Source organism: Acinonyx jubatus, chromosome X (genome assembly GCF_027475565.1).
Source record: "Acinonyx jubatus isolate Ajub_Pintada_27869175 chromosome X, VMU_Ajub_asm_v1.0, whole genome shotgun sequence".
NCBI classification, from domain to species: Eukaryota; Metazoa; Chordata; class Mammalia; order Carnivora; family Felidae; genus Acinonyx; species Acinonyx jubatus.
Window position 1 is genome coordinate 81,269,766 of NC_069389.1, and position 27,113 is coordinate 81,296,878.

General features: G+C 37.6%; 1 long non-coding RNA gene across 1 annotated transcript; it reads right to left on the reverse strand.

Annotated features, from left to right (window-relative positions):
- On the reverse strand, nt 1-26,985 carry LOC113597410 (uncharacterized). Its single transcript, XR_008289807.1, has 3 exons — nt 26,726-26,985; nt 26,125-26,288; nt 1-5,499 (listed from the first exon to the last, which is right to left on the reverse strand). It is a non-coding gene; the product is annotated as an uncharacterized LOC113597410 (long non-coding RNA).
- Nucleotides 26,986-27,113: the final 128 nt, after the last annotated feature.

The following is a 27,113-nucleotide window of genomic DNA, read 5'->3' on the forward strand; positions in this document are numbered from 1 at the left end:
ACTAAACTATTTTTAGTGATGGATTTTTTTTGGAAATGAGCTATAGATTTATCTCTGGGACACTCTTCTCCCTAGGCAACATATTGCCAATAACCTCTAAAATCTGATATAGAAATATAAATGAATGAATGTTTAAATCAAGTACCTTTTCCATTGTACAGTAAGTAGCCTGAGCTTTCAACCAAAAGACTCTTTGATGGCTTTTTTTTTTGACATTTTGGCTGCTGTTTAGTGAAAATATATGTGAAAATTGCAATTTAAAAATACTGTCATTCATTATAGCACCAAAAAGTATAAAATATTTACCCATGTGTACAATGTATGTGCACTGTACACTACAAAACACTGCTGACAGAAGTTAAAGATCTAACTAAATGAAGGGACATACCATCTTCATGTGTCAGAACACTAGTATTAAGATATCTGTTCTCCTAAAACTGATCTATAGATTCAGTGCAATCCTAATAAAAATCCTAGTTTACATTTTGGGTTTTTTTTTTTTAGAAACTGGAGTGCCTGGGTGGCTCAGTCGATTAAATGTCTGAGACTTGGTTTTGGCTCAGGTCACAATCTCACAGTTCTTGAATTCAAGCCCTATGTCAGGCTCTGTGCAGAGCCTGCTTGGGATTCTCTCTCTCCCTCTCTGTCTGACCCTACCCTGCTCTCTCTCTCTCAAAATAAACAAATAAACTTAAAAAAAGAAACTGGATGGCTAATTATAAAATTCATGTTAAAATAGAAAGGACTTAGACTATGAAAAACAACTTTGAAAAAGAACAAAGTTAATTATGCTATTTGCAACAACATAGATGGGCCCAGAGGGTATTATGCTAAGTGAAATAAATCAGACCGAGAAAAACAAATATCATATGATCTCACTCATATGTGGAATCTAAAAAACCAAATGAATAAACAAAAAGCAGAGACAGACCTATAAATACAAAGGACAAACTGATGGTTGCCAGAGGAGAGGGAGCTGGGGGCTGGGCAAAATGAGTGAAGGCGAGTGGGAAATAGAGGCTTCTAGTTATGGAGTGAATAAGTCATGGGAATAAAAGGCACAGCATAGGAAATTGAGTCAATGGCTTTGTAATGGTGTTGTATGGTGACAGATGCTAGCTACACTTATGATGAGCATAGTATAATGTATAAACTTCTCAAATCACTGTGTTGTACACCTTAAACTAATGTAACATTGTGTCTCAACTACTCAAATACATTTTTTTTAAAAAGAACAAAGTTCGAGGATCAAAAGTACCTGATTTCAAGAGTTATGATAAACCTTAAGTAATCAAAACAGTTTGGTATTGGCATCAAGGTACACAGCAGATCAAAGGAACAGAATAAAAAGACCAGAAATAATCACACTTATATGAACAACTGATTGCAAAGGCAATTTGGTGAAGAAAGGATAGTCTTTTCAACAAATAGTGCTGAGACAAGTGAGTCTCCATATGCACAAACATCAACTGTGATCATACCATATACAAAAGTCAACTCCAAATGGATCATAGACCTAAATGAAAAATCTAAAACTTCTAAAAGAAAACACAGGAGAAAATCCTTGTGACCTTGGGTTAGGTGGAGATTTCATAGATGCAAAATCAAAACTACAACTGATAAGTGAACAAATCAATAAACTGGACTTCCTCAGAGTTAAAAAGTCCTGCTCTTCCAGACATTGTTGAGATAATTAAAAGACAAGCCACCAACTAGGAGAATATATTTGTAAATCAGAACTCTGTTAAAGGACTTGTATCTAGAATACAGAAAATCTCAAAGGTCAATAAGAAGAAAACAGATACTCTAATAAATGGGGAAAAATTTGAATAGATACTCCATTAAAATATATATATAAATGTCAAATAAGCACATGAAAAGAAGCTAAACACCTTTCCTCAAATATTCAAAATCTTTAGGGATATGTAAATTAAAATACAAGATACCACTATAACCCTCTGAGAATAGCCAACATTAAAAAAGATTGACCATAACAAGACCTGGCAGGGTTGTAGAGCATGCCTCAGAGCATGGAACTCTCATACATTGCTAGTGGCAATGAAAAATGATGCCAACACCTTGGAAAACAGTTTAGCAGTATCTTAAAATGTCAGTCTTACAACTATTATATGGTCCAGCCATTGCACTCCTAAGTATTTGCCCTACAGAAAGAAAACATATGTCCAAGCAAAGACTCATGCACAAATATTCATAGCAGCTTTATTTATAAGAGCCCCAAATTGGAAAGAACCCAAATATCCATGACCAGGTAAATTGATAGAACAAATTGTGGTATATCCATATAATGAAATATTAGTCAATCATAAAAGAAGAACTATTCATACATGCAACAAGAGGATAAATCTAGAACTAATTAGGTTGCAGGAAACAAGACACAAAAATACACATTGTATATTCAATTCACATAGAATTATAAGAAAAGAAAACCAATCCACACTGGCAGAAGATCAGTAGTTGCCTGGGAATGGAATAGGGTGATATGAAGAGAAAGAGGCTGGAGAGAGGCAGATGGGAGCATTACCAAGGGGCACAAAAAAGGTTTTTTTTTTTTTTTTAGGTTTTAATAAAGCAGAAGAGACTTTGTTTATTAATTAGTTGTGATGGAAATGCATTACCAAATACATTTTAAAATCTCTTTCACTAGAATAGATATTTTCATGTAAAATATAACTGCCTTATTTAGGAAGGATTCAAGATAGCTATTCCTTTTTTATGTGTATTATATTCTCTTATATTTATCTTAAATTTTATATAAACCATACTTTTTATTTATTTATTTATTTTAATATAATTTATTGTCAAATTGGCTTACATACAACACCCAGTGTTCATCCCCACAAGTACCCTCCTCAGTGTCCATCACCCATTTTCCCTCTCCCCCACTCCACCCCCCGTCCACCCTCAGTTTGTTCTCTGTATTTAAGATGATGAATATGTTCATTACCTTGACTGTAGTATTGGATCACAGGTGCATACATATATCCAAAGTTATTAAAACATATACTTTAAATATGCAGTGTATTGTATGTCAACCACATCTCAATAAAGTATGTTACATATATTTATATATTCATAATTATCCAATGCAATTAAATCAGGCGAAAGATTCCCATAATTGTGTTCTTGTAGCATTAACGGACCCATACTATGTCTTATCAAATTGGTCCATGCTACATTCAACCAAAATAGAAATAATAATTTCCAATGAAATGTATCCAAATATTTAGGGAAAGATGATGTCCATTTCCTTCTAAAATACATAAATAAAAAAATTCTATTCTAGGAAACAAATCTTAATGATATTTAAGACTAACTGGTTATTTTAGGGAATGTGGCTCAGTACATTATAAGAGGGCAAACTCTAGGGTAATAATTATTTTTTTTTAATATTAACTTCTAGTCACTGATATCTTTAACACTTGGAAATTTTCTAGATCTTTAAAAAACTTATATATACACATTATATAATGGAAAAAAAATAACCATGGGCACCAGGGAAGAATCTATGTTACAATGTCAAATTGCTAGGAAGATCTAATGACTGCACATTTCCACACCCATAGGAGAGACTTGAGAATTGCTGATTATTATTTATATGGTGAGAACAACTTAGGTATATTTATTGCAAATGTATGGTAAAGACCAAATAAGTTCTTTCTTAAACTTGACGACCCATTGCTTCTCAGGGGGAAAAAAAGCATCTCTAGGATGTGCCTCAAGGGCTACTACACAGTGTGTAACTGCTGATGAAATAAAATTCCACCTGCTAAACCTCTTCTCCCATGGTGAGATTAAAGCAACTTCTTTACTTTTAGGCTAGTTTGTGAACCTCACAAGAGTTATTTCACAACATGTTTTTGTTCAGATCTATGCACTCACTTGAGCCAGGCATCGTATCCCACCAGGGATGTGAAGTGATGGGCTCTCCTGAGGACTGCTGTCCTTGAATCTGGAGTAGAAGCTTCACGAGCCATCAGGACAGAGATCACCATAACCTGTTTCCTTCGGGCACCTGATATGAACTCGGCCACTGCCATGAGGAGCCGAACAGAGACAGATCCAGCAATCAGTGCGTTTTACTGGAGTAACTGTGTGCCCAATACAATACTATGTTCCCTATCATCAAAAGCAAAACACCTTGACTCATCAGACCACCACCACTAGCTGCCTGCAATCACCCTTCCAATGGGGCAAGTCTGGGGAAATGAGCAACCATATTAGCAATAAAAACATAAGATGGTAATACCTGGGGTTGGAGGAATGAAGGGAAAATAGACTCTTGCATACGTTATTATGTCAAACGGGAAAATCTGTTTTCGAAGGCCTGTATTATTGCAGCTGAGTAACATGAATGGCCTTTGATACAGAAGTCCCATTTTCCCCAAGAGAGTTTCAGGTGAGGGTTTAGAAAAGGATTCCAAGGTGATGCTGAACTGTGTCAGACCCTATCCAAAGGGGGCAGATAAAGGAGCTATATAAGTTATCTGATCTGAGGGCATAAACAGCTAATATTAACATAACATTTAGTTAAGTAGGGCCTATGGATAAGTTCTTCATGTTGTTGGCTGGATTTAGTCTTCACCACAAAATTGCTATGAGGTATCACTATCACTTCCTGGATGCTTGCAACTCTAAGCATGTGTTCCTAAGTAGAGACAGATGGCAAAGAAGTCCAGGTTCCCCACTCAGCCTCCACTGACATGGGGAAGGTGGGGTGGGCATGGGAATGGAAGGGAAGGGAAGGGGTGCCTCTTTACTGCTTGGTAGAAGCAGGATTTCATTTCCCACCAGGCCTCCACTGACACCACCCTGGCAGGTGAGGAAGACACTTCCTTACTGCCCTCCATGTGGTCTCCCTTGACACTGTGGAAGGGAGGAGGCATCCTCATCACTGGATGCCCATGAAACTTCCATCGTGCTATTCAGCTTCCTGACATCAGCCCAAAGAAGGCAAGGTGCCTCAGCATCACTTAATATGGGTGGAAGGCAGGCTCCCTGAATGGTCTCCACTGACACCATGAGGAGAGGTGCTCATTTCCCCCAGGTTGGGATTAAAGTCATTGTTCCACATGCAGTCTTCTCTCATAATCCTTCAGAGGGTGAGGATGGGTGCCTTATTCCAATCAAGTGAGTGTAGAATCCACACTCCCCACTCAGCCTTTGCTGGAATGCTGCAGGTAGAGCTCTGCTTCATTCTGTAGTGTTAGAGCAGTCGTAGTCTAAAAAGCGTCTTGATAAGTTTCCTCTTTAATGGTTCTTTGTCCAGAAAAGGGATTTTCTTGGGGCTTTTCTTGACTTTTCCTGTTGGCATTTTTTGGTCCCCTACTCCTCCAGCACCCAGTCTGGGATACAACCAAGGGAATTCACCGTGTGTCATTACTCGAGTCCCAAAGTCCCAAGCCAGGCTGCCTTTTTCATCTCCACCTTTCAGAGTCTTATATTTGTTGCACATGTAATATCCAGAGATTTCAGCTGCACCTACCAGGAGCAACAGGGAGAAGTGTATCTACCTCTTCTAATCCCCCAAATAAAGTCCTTTCCTTTTACATTTAATACAAGAAAATATTTTTATATTTACATTCCTTTCTTCCCCAGATAAAAAAATACCTTACTATTTACATCTTCATGTATGCAGACTTTTTCACTTAACATTCTGGAGATCCCTCGACAGCCCTACGTGGAAATTTTCATCATTTTCCTTTATACCGTATTTAGTGTCCATTTTTGCGTGATTGTGTGATAGTTTATTCATCCATTACACAACTGATGAATATTTAGGTTGTTCCCATTCTTTTGCTATTCAAATAGTGCCAGCATGAATACCTGTATTTATTATTGTATCTATATCTAAACTCATCAAGCCAATCACATCTGCAAAGACCCTTTCCAATAGAGGCAATATTTATATGTTCCAGGAATTAGGACCCAGTATCTTTGGGGACCACTATTAGACCTACTCCAGTGGAAGATGGCGGAACAACATGGAAGTTTTTTGTGTGTCTCGCGTCTATGAAATACTGCCAGACCAACACTAAACCATCCAACACACCTAGAAAACTGGAGGATTAACACAACAAACTGCACCATCTGAACCACAGAATTCAACACATACGCAGCCCAGAGAAGTGAACTTGGGGAGCGAGAAGGAGTAGAAAGGGAGGTGTTTTTGTGAGTGGAGAGAGGATGGAGACTAGAGGGGGTGGAGAATATGGGAAAAGAACCCCTCTCCAAAAGCAGCTGGAGAGAAAGTGGAAAATTGGAAACAGCTGCAGGGACTAAACTAAAAAGGGAGAAAGGAGAAAGGAAAGTATTTAAATTCCATTAAGACTGTAAACAAGGGGAGCGCAAAGGCTGCAACTCTGCAGCTCAATACCTGGCAGTGTTCTGGTGGGAAGGGCGAATCCCCAGGAACAGAGTGGGGTCTGGGAGGTCCTCAGGCCACATGCAGAAAGGTCGTTCCACTGTTGGAAGGGCATTTGGTGGAGACTGTTGGGGCCACCTGGAACCAGCAGACCCCAGAAAATGGCCACATTCATTGGTGCTGGAACAAGGTCATTAAGGGTGAAGCCTGGTGCCGGATGTGTGTGTGATTTTCCATAATCACTGAAACACTGCTGCTACACTATCTCACGAACTTTTTCTGGGGTGGGCTGGCATCTGGCCGCAGTCTCGGGGCATCAGCAGCAGCAGGGTCCAGCAAGCGTTCCTGGTTGCAGCCAACATTCAACCATTGCTCATTCAGCCATTGCTCGGTGAGAAACTCCTGCCGAGGGGCAGAACAGGTCAAAGCCACAGTCCTTCAGAAATAAGGGGCCAGGGAAAACAGCCGCATCTGAGACAAAACTAGGGAGAGAGGTACTGCCTGGGGCCTGGTCACGGAGAGTGAAAAGGCCAGGAGTGGACGAAAGCTGAAGACAGAGGACGGGTGCACAATTGCTGATCTAGTAAAACAGACTGGGTAGCTGGGTGGCGCCATTTTCACCGCTCCCGCACGTGCGAATACACACCTACAAGCACCACAATACTCCACCCCAGTAGTCTAGCAGCGCCATCTAGTGGAGAGAGGAGCCAGTACACTGAGCCCCGCCCAACTGGCCCAACTTCCTTCTTCAAGAACACAAGTCTCACCACCAGCTTAGTTTATGGACTATGAAGCACTACATAGACTGACTTCCAGGGAAAAACAAAGTAATTTCAGTCCTACTTTACTCTGTTAGCAGGTCCACCTATTCAATTTTCTTTCTTTTTTTTTCTTTTTTCACTTTCACACTTCCTTTCTTGAATACAGAAAAAGAAAAAATTCATTTTTATTTTCAATTTTTTTTAATATTTTTCTTTAATTTTTATTACTATATTGTTTACTTTTGTGTAATTTTTTTTCAAATTCTATTTTACCTCAATCATTTTATTTTAGTCTACTACAGAGTATTCACTTTTTCAATTTTCAAAGGATTTCCTTTTATTTTCTTTTTTTCTTTTTTTCTCTTTCTTCGCTTTTTGGTTTCTTTTCTTTTTCTTGAATATAGAAAAAGAAAAAAATCATTTTTATTTTTAATTGTTATTAAAAATATTTTTCTTTAATTTTTTCTACTATATTCGTAACTTTTGTGTATATTTTTTCAATTTCTATTTTACTTCCATCATCTCATTTTAGTCTACCTCAGTGTATTCATTTTTTCAAATTCTCAAAGGATTTCCTTTTTTTTTCTTTCCCCCCCTTTTTTTCTCTAATCTGTCAAACCATTTTCAACACCCAGACCAAAACACACCTAGGATCTAGCATCATTTATCCGATTTTGTGTGTGTGTGTGTGTTTAATTTTTTAATTTTAATATTTTTTTAATTTTGATTTTTTAATTTTAATTTTTCTACCTCATTAACTCCTTTTCTCCCTTCAAAATGACAAAACGAAGGAAATCACCCCAAAAGAAAGAGCACAAAAAAACGACAGCCAGGGATTTAACCAACACAGATACAAGCAAGATGTCTGAACCAGCATTTAGAATCACGATAATAAGGATACTAGCTGGAGCCAAAAACAGATTAGAATCCCTTTCTGCAGAGATAAAATAAAAATAGCCAGAATGAAATGAAAAATGCTATAACTGAGCTGCAATCATGGATGAATGCAGCGGCGGCAAGGATGGATGAGGAAAAACAGATAATCGGTGATATAGAGGACAAAATAATAGAGAATAATGAAGCAGAAAAAAAGAAGGAGATTAAGGCAAAAGAGCACTATTTAAGAATTAGAGATATTAGTGACTCATTAAAAAGGAACAATATCAGAATCATAGGGGTCCCAGAAGAGGAAGAGAGAGAAACAGAGGTAGAAGGATTATGTGAGCAAATCATAGCAGAAAACTTTCCTAACCTGGGGAAAGACACAGACATCAAAATCCAGGAAGCACAGAGGACCCCCACTAGATTCAACAAAAACCGACCATCAACAAGGCATATCATAGTCAAATTCACAAAATACTCAGGCAAGCAGAGAATAATGAAGCAGAAAGGGAAAAAAGTTCCCTAAACTAAAAGGGAAGACAGAGCAGGTTTGCAGCAGACCTATCCACAGAAACTTGGCAGGCCAGTTCTGATTCAGTGTGCTGAATCAGAAAAACATGCAGCCGAGACTTCTTTATCCACAAAGGCTGTCATTCAAAATAGAAGGAGAGATAAAAGGTTTCCCAGACAAACAAAAATTAAAGGAGTCTGTTACCACTAAACCAGCACTGCAAGAAAATTTGAAGGAGGACTCTTTGAGGGGAGTAAAGATGAAAATACACACACACACACACACACACACATACCAAAAGCAACAAAGATTAGAAAGTACCAGAGAACACCACCAGCAACTCCAACTCAAATTCATATCTTTCAGTACTCACTCTAAACATCAATGGACTCAATGCTCCAATCAAAAGACACAGGGTAACAGAATGGATAAGAAAACAAGATCCATCAGTATGCTGTTTACAAGAGACATACTTTAGACCTAAAGGCACCTTCAGATTGAAAATAAGGGGATAGAGTACCATCTATCATGCTAATGGTCAACAAAGGAAAGCCAGAGTAACCATACTTACATCAGACAATCTAGACTTTAAAATAAAGACTGTATCAAGAGATGCAGAAGGGCATTATATCATAATCAAGGGGTCTATCCACCAAGAAGACCTAACAATTGTAAACATTTATGCGCCAAATGTGGAAACACCCAAATTTATAAATCAATTAATCACAAACATAAAGAAACTCATCGATAGTAATACCATAATAGTAGGAGACTTCAACACCCCACTGACAGCAATGGACAGATCATCTAATCAAAAAATCAACAAGGAAACAATGGCTTTGAATGACACACTGGGCCACATGGATTTAACAGATATATTCAGAACATTTCATCCTAAAGCAGGAGAATATACATTCTTCTCCAGTGCACATGGAATGTTCTCCAGAATAGACCATATACTGGGACACAAATCGGCCCTAAGTAAGTACAAAAACATTGAGATCATACTGTGCATATTTTCAGACCACAACACTATGAAACTTGAAATCAAACACAAGAAAAAATTTGGAAAGCTAACAAATACTTGGAGACTGAAGAACATCCTACTAAAGAATGAAAGGGCTTACCAAGAAGTTAAAGAGTACATGGAAGCCACTGAAAATGATAACACCACAACCCAAAACCTCTGAGATGCAGCAAAGGAGGTCATAAGAGGAAAGTATATAGCAATCCAGGCCTTCCTAAAGAAGGAAGAAAGATCTCAGATACACAACCTAACCTTATGCCATAAGGAGCTTGAAAAAGAACAGCAAATAAAACCCCAAACCAGCAGCAGACAGGATAGCAAAGATTAGAGCAGAAATTAATGCTATTGAAATGAAATAAAATAGAATAGATCAATGAAACCAGAAGCTGGTTCTTTGAAAGAATTAACAAAATTGATAAACCACTAACCAGTTTGATCAAAAAGAAAAAGGAAATGACCCCAATAAATAAAATCAAGAATGAAGGATGAGAGATCACAACCAACACAGCAGAAATAAAAACAATAAAAAGAGAATGTTATGAACAATTATGTGCCAATAAAATGGGCAAACTGGAAGAAATAGACAAATTCCTAGAAAAATATATACTACCAACTCTGAAACAGGAAAAAATAGAAAATTTGGACAGATGCATAACCAGTAAGGAAATCGAATTAGTAATCAAAAATCTCCCCAAAAACAAGAGTCCAGGGCCAGCTGGCTTTCCAGGGGAATTCTACCAAACATTTCAAGAAGATTTAACACCGATTATTTTGAAGCTGTTCCAAAAAATAAAAATGGAAAGAAAATTCCGAAATTCATTCCATGAAGCCAGCATTACCTTCATTACAAAACCAGACAAAGACCCCAGTAAAAAGGAGAACTATAGACCAATTTCCCTGATGAACATGGATGCAAAAATCCTCAACAAGATATTATCCAACTGGATCCAATAATACATTAAAAGAATTATTCACCAAGACCAAGTGAGATTCATACCAGGGATGCAGACCTGACTCAATATCCACAAAACAATTAACGTGATTCATCACATCAAAAAAGGACAAGAACCATATGATCCTCTCAATAGATGCAGAGAAAGCATTTGACAAAATACAGCATCCTTTCTTGATAAAAAAAAAACCTCAAGAAGGTATGGATACAAGCAGCATACCTCGAGATCATAAAATCCATATATGAACGATCCAATGTTAATATCATCCTCAGTGGGGAATAACTGAAAGCTTTCCCCCCTCAGGTCAAGAAAAGACAAGGATATCCACTCTTGCCACTGTTATTCAACATAGTATTGGAAGTCTTAGCCTCTGCAATCAGACAACACAAAGAAATAAAAGGCATCCAAATCAGCCAGGAGGAGGTTAAACTTTCACTCTTCTCAGATGACATGATACTTTATATGGAAATCCCAAAAGATTCCACCAAAAAACTGCTAGAACTTATCCATGAATTCAGCAAAGTCGCAGGATATAAAATCAATGCACAGAAATCGGTTGCATTCCTATACACCAATAATGAAGCGGCAGAAAGAGAAATCAAGGAATCGATCCCATTTACAGTTGCACAAAAAAACATAAAATACCTAGTAATAAACCTAACCAAAGAGGTGAAAAATCTATACACTGAAAATTATTGAAAACTTATGAAAGAAATTGAAGAAGACAAAAAAATGGGAAAAGATTCCATGATCCTGGATAGGAAGAACAAATATTGTTAAAATGTCAATACTACCCAAAGCAATCTACACATTCAATGCAATCCCTATCAGAATAACAGCAGCATTCTTCACAGAGCTAGAACAAATAATCCTAAAATGTGTATGAAACCAGAAAAGACCCTGAATAGCCAAAGCAATCTTGAAAAAGAAAACCAAAGCAGGAGGCATCACAATCCCAGACTTCAAGCTATACTACAAAGCTGTAATCATCAGGACAGTATGGTACTGGCACAAAGACACTCAGAACAATGGAACAGAATAGAGGACCCAGAAATGGACCCACAAACATATGGCCAACTAATCTTTGACAAAGCAGGAAAGAATATCCAATGGCATAAAGACAGTCTCTTCAGCAAGTGGTGCTGGGAATACTGATCAGCGACATGAAGAAGAATGAACCTGGACCACTTTCGTACACCATACACAAAAACAAACTCAAAATGGTTGAAAGACCTCAGTGTAAGATAGGAATCATCAAAATCCTTGAGGAGAAAGCAGGCAAAAACCTCTTTGATCTTGGCCGCAGTAACTTCTTACTCAACATGTCTCCAGAGGCAAGGGAAACAAAAGCAAAAATGAACTACTGGGACCTCATCAAAATAAAAAGCTTCTGGGCAGCAAAGGAAACAATCAGCAAAACTAAAAGGCAACCGACAGAATGGGAGAACATATTTGCAAATGACATATCAGATAAAGGGTTAGATCCAAAATCTATAAAGAACTTATCAAACTCAGCACCCAAAAAACAAATAATCCAGTGAAGAAATGGGCAAAAGACATGAATAGACACTTCTCCAAAGAAGACTTCCAGATGGCCAACCGACACATGAAAAAATGCTCAACATCACTCATCATCAGAGAAATACAAATCAAAACCACAATGAGATACCACCTTACACCTGTCAGAATGGCTAACATTAACAGCTCAGGCAACAACAGATGTTGGTGAGGATGTGGAGAAAGAAAAGAGGATCTCTTTTGCATTGTTGGTGGGAATGCAAGCTGGTGCAGCCACTCTGGAAAACAGTATGGAGGTTCCTCAGAAAACTAAAAATAGAACTACCCTACAACCCAGCAATTGCACTACTAGGTATTTACCCAAGGGATACAGGTGTGCTGTTTCGAAGGGACACATGCACCCGCTTATTTATAGCAACACTATCAACAATAGCCAAAGTATGGAAAGAGCCCAAATGTCCATCGATGGATGAATGGGTAAAGAAGATGTGATATATATATAGAGAGAGAATGGAGTATTACTCGGCAATCAAAAAGAATGAAATCTTGCCATTTGCAGCTACGTGGATGGAGCTGGAGGGTATCATGCTAAGTGAAATTAGTCAGTCAAAGAAAGACAAATATCATATGACTTCACTCATATGAGGACTTTAAGAGACAAAACAGATGAACATAAGGGAAGGGAAACAAAAATAATATAAAAACAGGGAAGGGGACGAAACATAAAAGACTCATAAATATGGAGAACAAACTGAGGGTTACTGAGGGGTTGTGGGAGGGAGGATGGGCTAAATGGGTTAGGGGCACTAAGGAATCTACTCCTGAAATCATTGTTGCACTATATGCTAACTAATTTGAATGTGAATTTTAAAAAATAAAAAAAAGTAAATTAAAAACAAGTAAAAAATAGACCTACTCCAGTGATTGTACCATTTTGCACCCCGGTGAGCAGGGTAAGAAAGGACATGTTTTCCCACATTCCTACCAACTGAGTGTATTGACAAACATTTAGATTGTTGGCAATCTAATAGTTAAGAAACAATATCTTAGTGTAGTTTTTCATTGCATCTCTCTTAATTAAAGCAAGCTGGAGACTTTTCATACATTTAAAGAAAACTTTTTTTTCTGTTAACAGGCTATATTTCTTACATGTCTTTGATAGGGCTGTTGTTTTATGATGCCTGTACTGATAAGCATTTATATAGCAGGGATATCAGCGCTTTGTTAGAGATGTTAGCTGAATATGTGTCTCCCAATGTCTTTAATTGGCTAGCATGTTTTTGCCATGCAGAATTGTCATGTTATTTTTATGTTGTCAAATATATCAATATTTTTCCTTAATGCTCCTGGATATTGATTTATATTGAGGAAACTTGCCTCCACTTCCAGTTTATAGAATAATTCACCTATGTTTTTTCTAATACTCATATGGATTTTTTTTACATTTCATTCAGAACCAATTGGAATCTATCCTGCTATTAAGAAAAGATAAATGGGCCCCTATTTACTTTTTAAACTTATGGTTATCTATCTTAATACTACTTCTTAATCGTGCATTGTACCTCCACTGGTGTGAAATGCTATTTTAGTCATCCTCTAGGTTTTTTTTTTAATGTAATTGGGCCTATGTCACTATTTTCTTTTTTTTTTTAATTTTTTTTTCAACGTTTATTTATTTTTGGGACAGAGAGAGACAGAGCATGAACAGGGGAGGGGCAGAGAGAGAGGGAGACACAGAATCGGAAACAGGCTCCATGCTCTGAGCCATCAGCTCAGAGCCCGACGCGGGGCTCGAACTCCCGGACCGCGAGATCGTGACCTGGCTGAAGTCGGACGCTTAACCGACTGCGCCACCCAGGCGCCCCATATGTCACTATTTTCTATCGTTGCATTAATCTTTCTGTCAATTCATGGGCCAATAAAATTAAAAGGATCTTTTTTCTTCCACTAACATGGAGGTTTCTCTTTAACACAGGAAACTATGCTTTCTTCCTAGCTCTGCTCTCACTTTGTCTCAGTTCCCTGAGGGCTTATATTGATTGGCTTGAATTGACTTTAATGTGTTTAGCATGTAAAAGTAATTTATAAAACTATAAATAGATGAAGCAATCATAATCTTAAAAATGTGTAATTATATCTGCATAGTGGAATAGAAAAATATACAAATGATCACAGTGCTTATCCATAGGAAATAGACTTTCAAGGGTATTTAATGATTTTTTTTCCTTTTGTGCCTTACCCATTTTTAGCTATAATAAAAGTGTCTTGGTTTTGAAGGTGAAAAAATAATAATAATGAATAAATATCCCTAAACCTACCCATAGGGAAGTGGCTCAACATCAGAATGGGGAACATCCCTAAACCCAGGGAATTAAATACTAGGTGGCCCCAGAACTAATTTTTGAATCTATATGACAGTGTCAGGGACAAAATAGATGCCTAAGGGAAGTGCAAGCATGTTGCTCAAATAAACCTTACATTCTCAGGGGACTTCAACACCCCACTTACAGCCATGGACAGATCATCTAAATAGAAAATCAGCAAGGAAACAATGGCTTTGAATGACACACTGGACTGGATGCACTTAACAGATATATTCAGAACATTTTATCCTAAAACAGAAGAATACACATTCTTCTCGAGTGCACACGGAAACTGCTCCAGAATGATCACATATTTGGGATACAAATCAGCCCTCAACAAGTACAAAAAGATTGAGATCATACCGTGCATACCTTCAGACCACAAAACTATGAAACACAAAATCAACCACCAGAAAAAATTTAGAAGGGCGCCTGGGTGGCTCAGTCGGTTGGGTATCCAACTTCGGCTCAGGCCATGATCTCAAAGTTTGTGGGTTCAAGCCCCGCATCGGGCTCTGTGCTGACAGCTCAGAGCCTGGATCCTGCTTTGGATTCTGTGTCTCCCTCTCTCTCTGACCCTCCCATGCTCATGCTCTGTCTCTCTCTGTCTCTTGATAATAAATAAGCGTTAATTTTTTTTTTATTTAGAAACACAACAAATACGTGGGGACTAAAGAACATCCTACTAAAGAATGAATGGGCTTACCAAGAAGTTAAAGAGGAAATTAGAGAGTACATGGAAGCCAATGAAAATGATAACACCACAGCCCAAAACCTCTGGGATGCAGCAAAGGCGGTCATAAGAGGGGAGTATATAGCAATCCAGGCCTTCCTAAAGAAGGAAGAAAGGTCTCAGATACACAAGCTAACATTGTGCCTTAAGGAGCTTGAAAAAGAACACCAAATAAAATCCCAAAACAGCAGAATATGGGAAATAATAAAGATTAGAGCAGAAATCAATGCTATTGAAATTAAAAAAAAAAAAACACACAGTAGAACAGATCAATGAAACCAGGAGCTGGTTCTTTGAAAGAAAACAAAATTGATAAACCCCTAGCCATACTGATCAAAAAGAAAAAGGAAAGGACCCAAAGAAAAAATCAAGAATTAAAGCAGAGAGATCGCAACCAACACTGCAGTAATACAAACAATAATAAAAGAATATTATGAGCAATTATATGCTAGTAAACTGGGCAATCTGGAAGAAATGGACAAATTCCTAGAAACATATAAACTACCAAAACTGAAACAAGAAGAAATACAAAATTTAAACAGACCCATAACCAGTAAAGAAATCAAATTAGTAATCAAAAATCTCCCAAAAAAACAAGAGTCCAGGGCCAGATGCCTTTCCAAGGGAATTCCACCAAACATTTAAAGAAGAATCAACACCTATTCTTTTGAAGCTGTTCCAAAAAACAGAAATGGAAAGAAAACTTCCAAACTCTTTCTATGAAGCCAGCATTACCTTGATTTGATTCCAAAACCAGACAGAGACCCCACTAAAAAGGAGAACTACAGACCAATTTCTCTGATGAACATGGATACAAAAATTCTCAACAAGATACTAGCCAACCTGATCCAACAATACATTAAAAGAATTATTCACCACGACCAAGTGGGATTTATACCTGGGATGCAGAACTGATTCAATATCCCTAAAATAATAAATGTGATACATCACATCAATAAAAGAAAGACAAGAACTACATGATCCTCTCAATAGATGCAGAGAAAGCATTTGACAAAATAAAGGATCCTATTTGATAACCTCAAGAAAGTAGGAATAAAATGATCATACCTCAAGATCATAAAAGCCATATATGAAGGACCCACAGCTAATATCATCCTCAATAGGGAAAAACTGAGAGCTTTCCCCCTAAGGTTGGGAACACAGCAGAGATATCCGCTCTCACCACTGTTATTCAACATAGTATTGGAAGTCTTAGCCTCAGCAATCAGAAAACACAAAGGAATAAAACGCATCCAAATCGGCAAGGAGGAAGTCAAAATTTCACTCCTCGCACACGACATGATACTCTATGTGGAAATCCCAAAAGATTCCACCAAAAAACTGCAAGAACTGATCCATAAATTCAGCAAAGTCGCAGGATATAAAATCAATGCACAGAAATTGGTTGCATTTCTATACACCAATAAGCAGCAACAGAAAGAGAAATCAAGGAATTGATCCCGTTTACAATTGCACCAAAAACCATAACATACCTAGGAATAAATCTAACCAAAGAGGTGAAAAATCTATACACTCAAAACTATAGATAGCTTATGAAAGAAGTTGAAGCAATGGAAAAACTACAGCAAAATCCATGTTCATGGATTGGAAGAAAAAATATTGTTAAAATGTCGATACTACCCAAAGCAATCTACATATTCAATGCAATCCCTATCAAAATAACACCAGCATTCTTCACAGAGCTAGAACAAGCAATCCTAAAATTTGTATGGAACCAGAAAACACCTCGAATACCCAAAGCAATCCTGAAAAAGAAAACCAAAGCTGGAAGCATCACAATCCCAGACTTCAAGATGTATTAATTACAAAGTTGTAATCATCAAGACAGTATGGTACTGGCACAAAACAGACACTTAGATCAATGGAACAGAATAGAGAACCCAGAAATGGACCCACAAACATATGGCCAACTAATCTTTGACAAAGCAGGAAAGAATATCCAATGGAAAAAAAAGTCTCTTCAGCAAGTGGTGTTGGGAAAACTGGACAGCGACATGCAGAAATATGAACCTGGACCACTTTCTTACACCATACACAAAAATAAACTCAAAGTGGATGAAAGATGTAAACGTAAGACAGGGAGCCATCAAAATCCTAGAGGAGAAAGCAGGCAAAAACCTCTTTGACCTCGGCTGCAGCAACTTCTTACTCAACATGTCTCCAGAGGCAAGGGAAACAAAAGCAGAAATGAACTATTGGGGCCTCATCAAAATAAAATTGGGAAAAATATTTACAACTTACATCACAAATGGTTATGTTAAAAATATATAGATAGTCATGAAAAAATGAAGAGAGAAATATCCATACACACACACACACACACACACACACACACACACACACCAGGAAAGAACAAAGGAGCAATACCCACAAACAAGTATTTCACCAAAAATTCCCTAAACATCTAAAATTGCCCAACCTAACTCAAGATAAGACATTCAAAGGGGGGAAAAACCTACCTCTTCTCACCAATTAGATAGTCTGTGAGGAAATCAGCATTCCCATGCATCACTAAAGGTAATATAAAATGGTACAAACCCTGTGGATGGAATTTGAGCTCTCGAGTAAAATTACATATGTATTTCCTCTTAGAACCACTAATCTCTCTTTTAAGAATCTATCCTAAAGAAATAATGCAAAAAATGAAAAGGCATACGTACAAGCTTATTCCTTAAAGAAAAATTCATAACAGCAGAAAACTGGAAACAAACAGCTGTCCACCAATAGTGAGTTGTATGAATAAGCTATGGCACATCGATATCCTGGCATACTATGCAGCTAGAAAAGCAATGAGAAAAGAAAAAAGAAAAAGAAAGAAAAGCAATGAGGACTCCCTCTCTGTACTGCTATGGATATATTGTTTGGTGAAAAAGGCAAGGCACAGAAAAATGTTTAGAGCTGTTTCTGTCCAATACAGTATTCATAGCCACACAGGTCTATTTAAATTTAAATTAGTTACAATAAGTGTAATTAAAAAAATCAGTTCCTTAGTTGCAATAACCACATTTTAGACACTGTACACCCACATGCAGCTAGTGGCTACCAAGTTGGATAGCACAGACACAGAATATTTTCATTTCTGCAGAAATTTTTATTGCACAACACTGGTGTACAATATGGCATCTTTTACAAATGAACAGGGGAGAGGGGCGCCTGGGTGGCTCAGTCAGTTAAGCGTCCGACTTCAACTCAGGTCACAATCTCGCGGTCCATGAGTTCGAGCCCCGCGTCAGGCTCTGTGCTGACAGCTCAGAGCCTGGAGCCTGTTTCAGATTCTGTGTCTCCCTCTCTCTCTGCTCTTCTTCGGCTCATGCTATGTCTCTCTCTGTCTCAAAAATAAATAAACGTTAAAAAAAATTTAAAAAAAATGAACAGGGGAGAAAACTAATATATGTATATTGCAAATTATATCTTTTAAAACTGGAATGTTAAAACCCAACTGATAAAGAAGATGTGACTTATATATACAATGGAGTATTACTCGACAATCAAAAAGAATGAAATCTTGCCATTTGCAACTACGTGGATGGAACTAGAGGGTATTATGCTAAGTGAAATTAGTCACTAGTCAGAGAAAGACAAATATCATATGACTTCACTCATATGAGGACTTTAAGATACAAAACAGATGAATGTAAGGGAAGGGAAGCAAAAATGATATAAAAACAGGGAGGGGTACAAAACAAAAGAGACTCTTAAATATGGAGAACAAACAGAGAGTTACTGGAGGGGTTGTGGGAGGGGGGATGAGCTAAATGGGTAAGGGACATTAAGGAATATACTCCTGAAATCATTGTTGCACTATAAGCTAACTTGACATAAATTAAAAAAAAAAAAAAAAAACAAAACCAACTGATAAAAATGATTACCTATAAGGTGACAGAGGAACCTATAAGCCCAGGATGGAAGGAGATGATGTATATTACCATAAAAATATAATACATATTTACAGGCTCCATGTAGTAAAAAGGACAATCAATAGTGACCAACCCAGTAGCAATGAGCATCTCTAGTTCCCAGACCTAATCCTCTAAAATATTTTCCCCTAAAAGAACCAGGTTTCCTTGAAGAAATAACTGATTCCAGATGACCCTGGACCAAACAGCTCATATCAGAAAGCATATCATACACACAAAAGCCAACCCAAAGAGGCTCCCACAGGCCTAAGATAGAACAATTGAACATCAAAAACATTAATGACTAAAGACTAAAACCTCAAGTATATAAACATCTAGAGTTCATGATGACATTCTTAAAGAAAAAGAAACAACACACGAAACAAACTCATTGTTCACCTTTGGAGGATCCAAGGAAAACAACCCATTATTTTAAAAAGTGGACATAAGGGGTGCCTGGATGGCTCAATCAGTTAAGTGTCGACTCTTGGTTTCTACTCAGGTCATGATCTCACGGTTCGTGAGAATGAGCACTGTGCTGACAGCAAAGAACCTGCCTGGAATTCTCTCTCTTCCTCTCTCTCTGCCCCTCCCCTGCTCACTCGCTTTCTCTCTCTCAAAATCAATAAATAAACATTTTTAAAATTTTTTAAAAATTAAAAGTGGACACAGTGCAAAAGAAGTAAGCATTCATCCTTCCCTTCTGTGTGGACCATACCACAGTGTAACCATGTAGTTGACAAAAGGAGTTTTGTTTTATAGAATCCTAACTAATAAACGCAGAAGAAATTATAGAATTAAAACATCACTCCTTATATCTGTTAAATTAATTTAAATCTAAGCAATTATCTTTAAGCTACAAAAAACCTGAGTTTACAGGTGGATTGAAAATTTAATAAAAGATGGATCAGGCTGACAACACCTGACAGCACATGGGGTAGAAAGGAAAGCTAGAGGAAGGGAAAGCATATGAAACACAGAGGAAAGGGATGAGCATGTTCTCGCCTGTCCCCACTCAGGTCACTGGAAGCTACGCAGTGATGCTGTGCCTCTTCCACAGCTCCATCCCACAGCCCCCTCCCTGCATACATCAGTGACACTGAAGTCTTCACATCATGGAAATGTGGGTTCATCCCTGCTTGCTGTTTCATGTCCAAGTATTCTCTCTGGTAGTCATGCTATAATGTTCATGTCAGGGCATCACGTTGACAGAATGAAGGAGGCAAAATTAGAATGAGGAACTAATATTTTGAGGTCCTCCTACATGCCCCATGCTATAGGTTGTTGTTTTCAAGTTATTTTCAGATTTTTTTCTTTAAATCCTTAAAATGATGATCTGAGATGGACATTATTACTTCCTTTCTACAGATTGGGAGATACTCAGGCTCAAAGAACAAAATCCATGCTCAAAGAATTCTATGGAGGAAACAAGTGGACACAGAAGCTAACTTGAAGGGGAAAAAACTGGCCAATTCTGTGACAATGTGACCAACAAAACAAATAATTATAATGCTAGATGGTAACCCTTTCAGCAAAATAAGAATCTATGAGGCATAATAGTTAAATAAATGGATGAGTGAATGAACGAATGAATGAATGAATGAATGAATAAATAAATAAATAAATAAATAAATAAATAAATAAAAGGGGACAATGGGAAGCTCTACCCAACATTTGAATGTCAATTAATATATCTAGAAGGAATGACAGAATTATAAAAGTAACACTTAACAACTATCATAGTAATGGGTGATTCAGATAAGAATCATAAATGCATTTTCAGGCTGTACCAAGTCCCACAGGAGTCACAGAGCCACAATGGTAACCATGCTGGCCAAGAAAAGCTCAAAAAAAAAAAAAACATACAGCAACCATCCTGACTTGTCTCCTTACATGCTAGCAACTGAGGAGAACTGACATAACTCACAGTAACTCACCACACATATTCCTCATAATACATATTCCTCACAGCTTCAACAATACACACACACACACACACACACACACACACACACACACACACAGTTATACATAATCTCTCCTCCTTATCACCCAAGAACCCAGAAATTCATCAAGGTGGATTTATTTGGGGATAAAGAAGGAAAACTCCACAATTCAATTTTAACCACACATATAAGGTTGAACACTACTAATCTATTTCATTTTAGTGACTGATTTTTCTCGAGGTGACCTATAGAATTTTCTCTGGAACATTTTTCTCCCTATGTTTAAGTACTTTGCCAATAATATCTAAAAACTAATATAGAAATCTAGGCAAATGAATATTGTGAGGATAAATTTTATGTGTCAACTTGGCAGGGCCACAATGTCAAAATATTTGATCAAACATTCTGGATGTTTCTGTGAGACTACTTTTGAAGAAGATATACATTTAAACGGGTCATCTTTGAGTCAAGCAGTCTGCCATAAGGTGAGTGGTCCTCATCCAATCACTTGAAGGCCTGAACAGCCTAAAGGGCTGATTTCCCCTGAGCCAGAAGGGATTCTGCCAGGAGACTGCCTTTGGAATTCATCCTCAACATCAGCACCTTGTGGTTCTCTAGCAGACAGCCTTCAGACTCCAACTGTAACTCACTCCTCAGTCTCCAGCCTGCCAGCCTTCCTTATCAGATTTTGGACCTGCCAACCCTCCACAATCTCATGAGTCAGTTACTTAAAATAAATCTCTATCTATATATAAACATGCTATCATTCTGTTCTTCTGGAGAAGTCTAATACAGGTGTTAAGCATCAAGTATCTTTTCTGACTTAGAGTAACATGTGCTTTCAACCAAAAAGATTCCTGGCAATAATTGGCTACTGACAGTGCAGTGAAAATGTAATACCTGGGAAATGTAATAAAAATACTACCATTGAGGGAACCTACTGAATGGAAGAATATATTTGTGAATAATATATCTGGTAAAGGGTTAATATCCAAAATATATAAAGAACATATACAATTCAACAGCAAAAAAGAAAAACCCACAAATAATTTGATTTAAAAAATGGGCAGAGGACCTGAAAAGACATTTTTCCAAAGAAGGCATAGAGGTGGCCAACAGACACATGAAAAGATACTCAACATCATTAATCATCAGGAAAATGCAAATCAAAACCACAATGCGATATCACCTCACATCCATCAGAATGCCTAATATTAAAAAGACAAGAAATAACAAGTGCTGTCAAGGATATGAAGAAAAGGGAACCTTTGTGAACTGTTGGTGGGAATGTAAATTGGTACAGCAACTGTGCAAAAAAGTATGGACATTCTTCAAAAAAATAAAAATGGAACTGCCATACAACTCAGTAATTTCACTACTGGATATTTACACCCCCCAAAAGAAAACACTAGTTTAAAGAGATGTAAATAACCCTACATTTACTGCAGTGTTATTTACAATAGCCAAGATATGAAAGTAACCTAAGTGTCCATGATAGGTGAATGGATAAAGAAATGTGCTATACACTCACACGCCCACACACCCACACACACACAGTAATATTACTCAACTATAAAAAAGAATAAGATCTTGCTATTTGTCACAACATGGATGGACGTACAGAGTATTAAGCTAACTGAAATAAGTCAGAGAAATACAAATACGATATGATTTCACCTATATGTGGAATATGAAAAATAAAACAAATGAACAAACAAAAAAAGCAGAAACAGACTCATAAATACACAGAAAAAAATGGTGGTTGCCAGAGGGGAGAGGGATGAGGGGATAGGCAAAACTGGGTAAAAAAAATACTGCCGCTGACAGCAGCATCAGAAAGTATGAACTACACAGAGGTAATCTATATAAGACAATTATGTCCACTGCTGTGCAAGGACTATACTCTGAACAGTGCAAAACATTGCTGAGACAAATTAGACAAGGCCTAAATAAAGGAGGGACATATCATCTTCAGGGGTCAGAAGACTCAGTATCATGAGGCGCCTTGGGTGGCTCAGTCAGTTAAGCATCTGACTCTTGATTTCAGCTCAGGTCATTTGTGAGATTGAGCACCACTTCAGGCTCTCCGTTGACAGCACAGAGTCTGCTTGGGATTCTCTCTCTCCCTCTCTCTCTCTGCCCCTACCATGTCTTTCAAAATAAATAAATAAACCTTTATAAAAAACCCTCAATATCATTAAGATGTCTGTTCACCCCACGGTGATCATAGATGAAATGCAATTCCAAAAAATCCTACCATACATTTTTTTTGAGAAGAAATTAACAGGCTTTTTCTAAAAGTCATGTGGAAATACAAAGTGCCTAGACTATGAAAACAACTTTGAAAAAGAAGAAGACAGTTGGAAAATAAGCATTACATTATTTTAAGACTCATTATGAATCTACAGTAATCAATACAATGTGCTATTGGGACATATGTAGAAATGTATATCAAAGGAACAAAATGAAGAGTCTACAAATACCCACACATATATAGATAACTGGTTTTTGACAAACCTACAAAGTCAATTCAGTGAAGAAAGGATAGCCTTCTCAACTAATGCTTCCAAGACAAGTGTGTATCCATATACACAAACATAAACTGTGATCCATATATTGTACCATATGCAAAAGTCAACTCAAAATGAATCACTAACAAAAGTATAAGGGCTAAAATTATACAAATTCTAGAAGAAAACACAAGAAAAAATCTTGTGGCCTTAAGTGAGGTGAAAATTTCCTAGATATGACACCAAAAGCAATATAAAAACCAAAAATGAACAAATTAAAACTTAGATGTCCTCAAAATTAAAAACTTCTGTTATTTCAAAGACACTGCTGGAAGAATTAAAAGGCAAGCTTCTGATTGCAAAAAAAATATTTGCAAATCTTATGTCTGATAAAGAACTTGTATCCAGAATAAAAAACCTTGCAAAGTCAATACAAAGAAAACCAACACCAAATAAATAAGTGGGCAAAAGATTTGAAAAGATGCTCCACCAAAGAAGGAATACAAATGTCAAGTAAGCAAATGAAAAGATGCTGAACATCATTAGTCATTAGGAAAATGTAATCCCACTATATGCCTCTGAGAATGGCTAAAATAAAAACACTGACCATACCAAGTCCTGACAGAGTTGTGGAGGATGGAACTCTCATATGCTACTGGTGACAATGAAACATTGCACAACCATGTTGCAAAACAGTTTAACACTTTCTTACAAAGTTAATTTTACAAATCCTCTTATTATTTTTTTAATGTTTATTTCTTTCTTTTGAGAGAGAGTGCAGGGAAGGGGCAGAGAGAGAGGGAGACAAAATCCGAAGCAGGCTCTGGGCTCTGAGCTGTCAGCACAGAGCCTGACATGGGGCTCAAACTCTCAAACTGAGAGATCATGACCTGAGCTGAAGTCAGATGCTTAACCGACTGAGCCACCCAGGCGTTCTTACAAATCCTCTTAATAAATACACTTCAGCATTACAGAGAGAAAGCATATGTCCAAGCAAAGACATATCTAAATGTCCATAGCAGCTTCATTTATAAGATTGAAAGCAACCCAAACACCCATTACCAAGTGAACAGAAAGAACAAATTGTGGTATATCCATAAAATGGAATATTAGGCAATAAAAGGAAGGAAATATTAACGCATGTAAAAAATGGATAAATCTACAAATAATTAGGTTGAAGGAAAGAAGATTGGCAAAACAGAATACACATTGTATGGTTCCATTCACATAAAATTATAGGAAATAACCCTAATCCATAGTGACAGAATATCAGTGGTTGCCTGAGAATGGGGTAAGAGTGACAAGGAGAGAAAGACTGGAGGGAGGTAGATGGGAGCACTACAAAGGGATATGAAGAAGTTTTTTGAGGTGGTTATTTTCATTATCTTGACTGCAGTATTGGATTCACAAGTGCATACATATCAAAATTTATTAAAGCAAAACTAAATGTGTATAGTATATTGACATTAATCATACCTGAATAAAATATTTGTATTTACATATTCATAATTCTGTGATGCAATTAATTAAATGAAAGATTCCCACGATTATGTTCTTATAGTATTAACAGATCCACCCTATACATCTTGTCAAATTGATCCATGGTACATAGAACCAAAACAGAAATAATCATTTCCAATGAAATATATCCAAATATTTAGGGAAAGCTAATGTCCATTTCCTTCCAAAGTACAGAAAAACTATTAAGAAAATAGTCATAATGATATCAATGAGTAACTGGTTATTTTAGGGAACATGGTGTGGCTGAGTATCATTATAATAGGGCAAACTCTAGGGTAACAAATGATTTTTAAAATATTAAGTTCTAGGGGCACCTGGCTGGCTCAGTTGGTGGAGCATGTGACTTGATCTCGAGGTCATGAGTTAGAGCCCCACACTGGGTGTGAAATCTACTTAAAAAGCAAAACAAAACAAAATGAAATAATAAAATAAATAGTACATTCTAGTTACTGACATTTTAAACTAATACTTGGAAAATTTCTGGCTCTTTAAAAAAATGTCATGGAGGCAAACCATAAGAGACTCTTGAACACTGAGAACAAATGGAGGGTTGATTGGGGGTAGGGTAGAGGGGAAAGTGGGTAATGGGCATTGAAGAAGGCACCTGTTGGGATGAGCGCTGGGTGTTGTATGGAAACCAATTTGACAATAAATTATATTTAATATAAAATAAAATTAAATAGAAATTAATTTAATTTAATTTAAAATTTTAAAATGTCATTATATAATGGAAGAAAACTCTGATCACCAGGGGGAAGTCTATATTACAATATCAAATTGCTATGAGGATCTAACAACTGCATATTTCCACACCCATCTATGAGGTACATGAGAATTGCCTATTTATTATTTATATGGTGAGAAAATTTTAAGTATATTTATTGTAAATGCATGTTAAAGACAAACTTCCTTCACCGACTAGACAATTATTTTTCAGCAAAAAAGGGTTTCTCTAAGATGGACCTCAAGGGTTACTACAAATCATATAGCTGCTGAAGGAATGAAATTCCACCTGCTAAACTCTTCTCCCATTAGACCACTTTGTGAATCTCACAAGAGCTATTCCACATCATACTTTTTGCTCAGAACTATTAACTCACTTGCGCCAGGCATCAATTTCCACCAGGGGTGTGAAGTGTTGGGGTCTCCTGAGAACTGCTGACCTTGAACCTGGAGTAGAAGCTTCAGCAGCCATCAGGACACACATCCTCAGAACCTGCCCTCTTCACGCACCTGATATGAGCTGGGCCACCGTCATGAAGAGCTGCACAGGGAGAAACAGATCCAGCAATCACTATGATTGGGCTCAGCACCATGCCAGACACTGGGTTAGTGGCAATGACACTGATACAACTGGGTCGTGATTGTAACAACCACATGTTTTAATGGGCTTCTCACGGAGCCTTTTTTTCCTCCTTTCTCATTTATCCTCCAAAAACAAAGTTGAAAAGAAGTGGCCTGAATTCATACAGACATTCATGAGCACACAGGGCTATGAGTTCACTCATTTGTATCACTGGCTGTTTTCAGCAATCCTGTGGGTGAAGCATTCTCATCCCCATTTTATAGAGAGCTCGGGCTCAGAGTCCTTATCTGTCTTAACTCCCGCGTCTCTGTCTTTAAAGGAAAGCATCTCCAGGACACCCCTGGGGCAGGACCCACACTAACTGCGCCCGGGCGAGAGATTCCCAATGGTTTTACCTACGAGACAGCGGCCGTGCCGACTCCCAAGGCAAGAACGAAGCAACTTGGATCTGAATCCCTTTGTCTCCTTCCATCCCAGGGCGGTTCAGCCCCGACCGCGGGGACCCACACCCTCAACAACGCCCCCAAACACCTGAAGGCGGGCCCCTGCTCTGCTATGGAGGGCACTTCTGTCTCTATTAAAAAGTCGTCACGGTCGCCACGTGACGTCAGGTTTCTATGGCAACCACGAAGCGTGGGCGAGACCTCCACACCCATAATGCCTCTTCACACTCGTCTACCTGGTCACCCAGAGTTGCAAGCAAAGCACCTGACTTTTCAGGCCATCACGTGAGAAAGCATAGTAATTAGAGGCACCAGACTGGGATTGAGCAATTTATGGAAC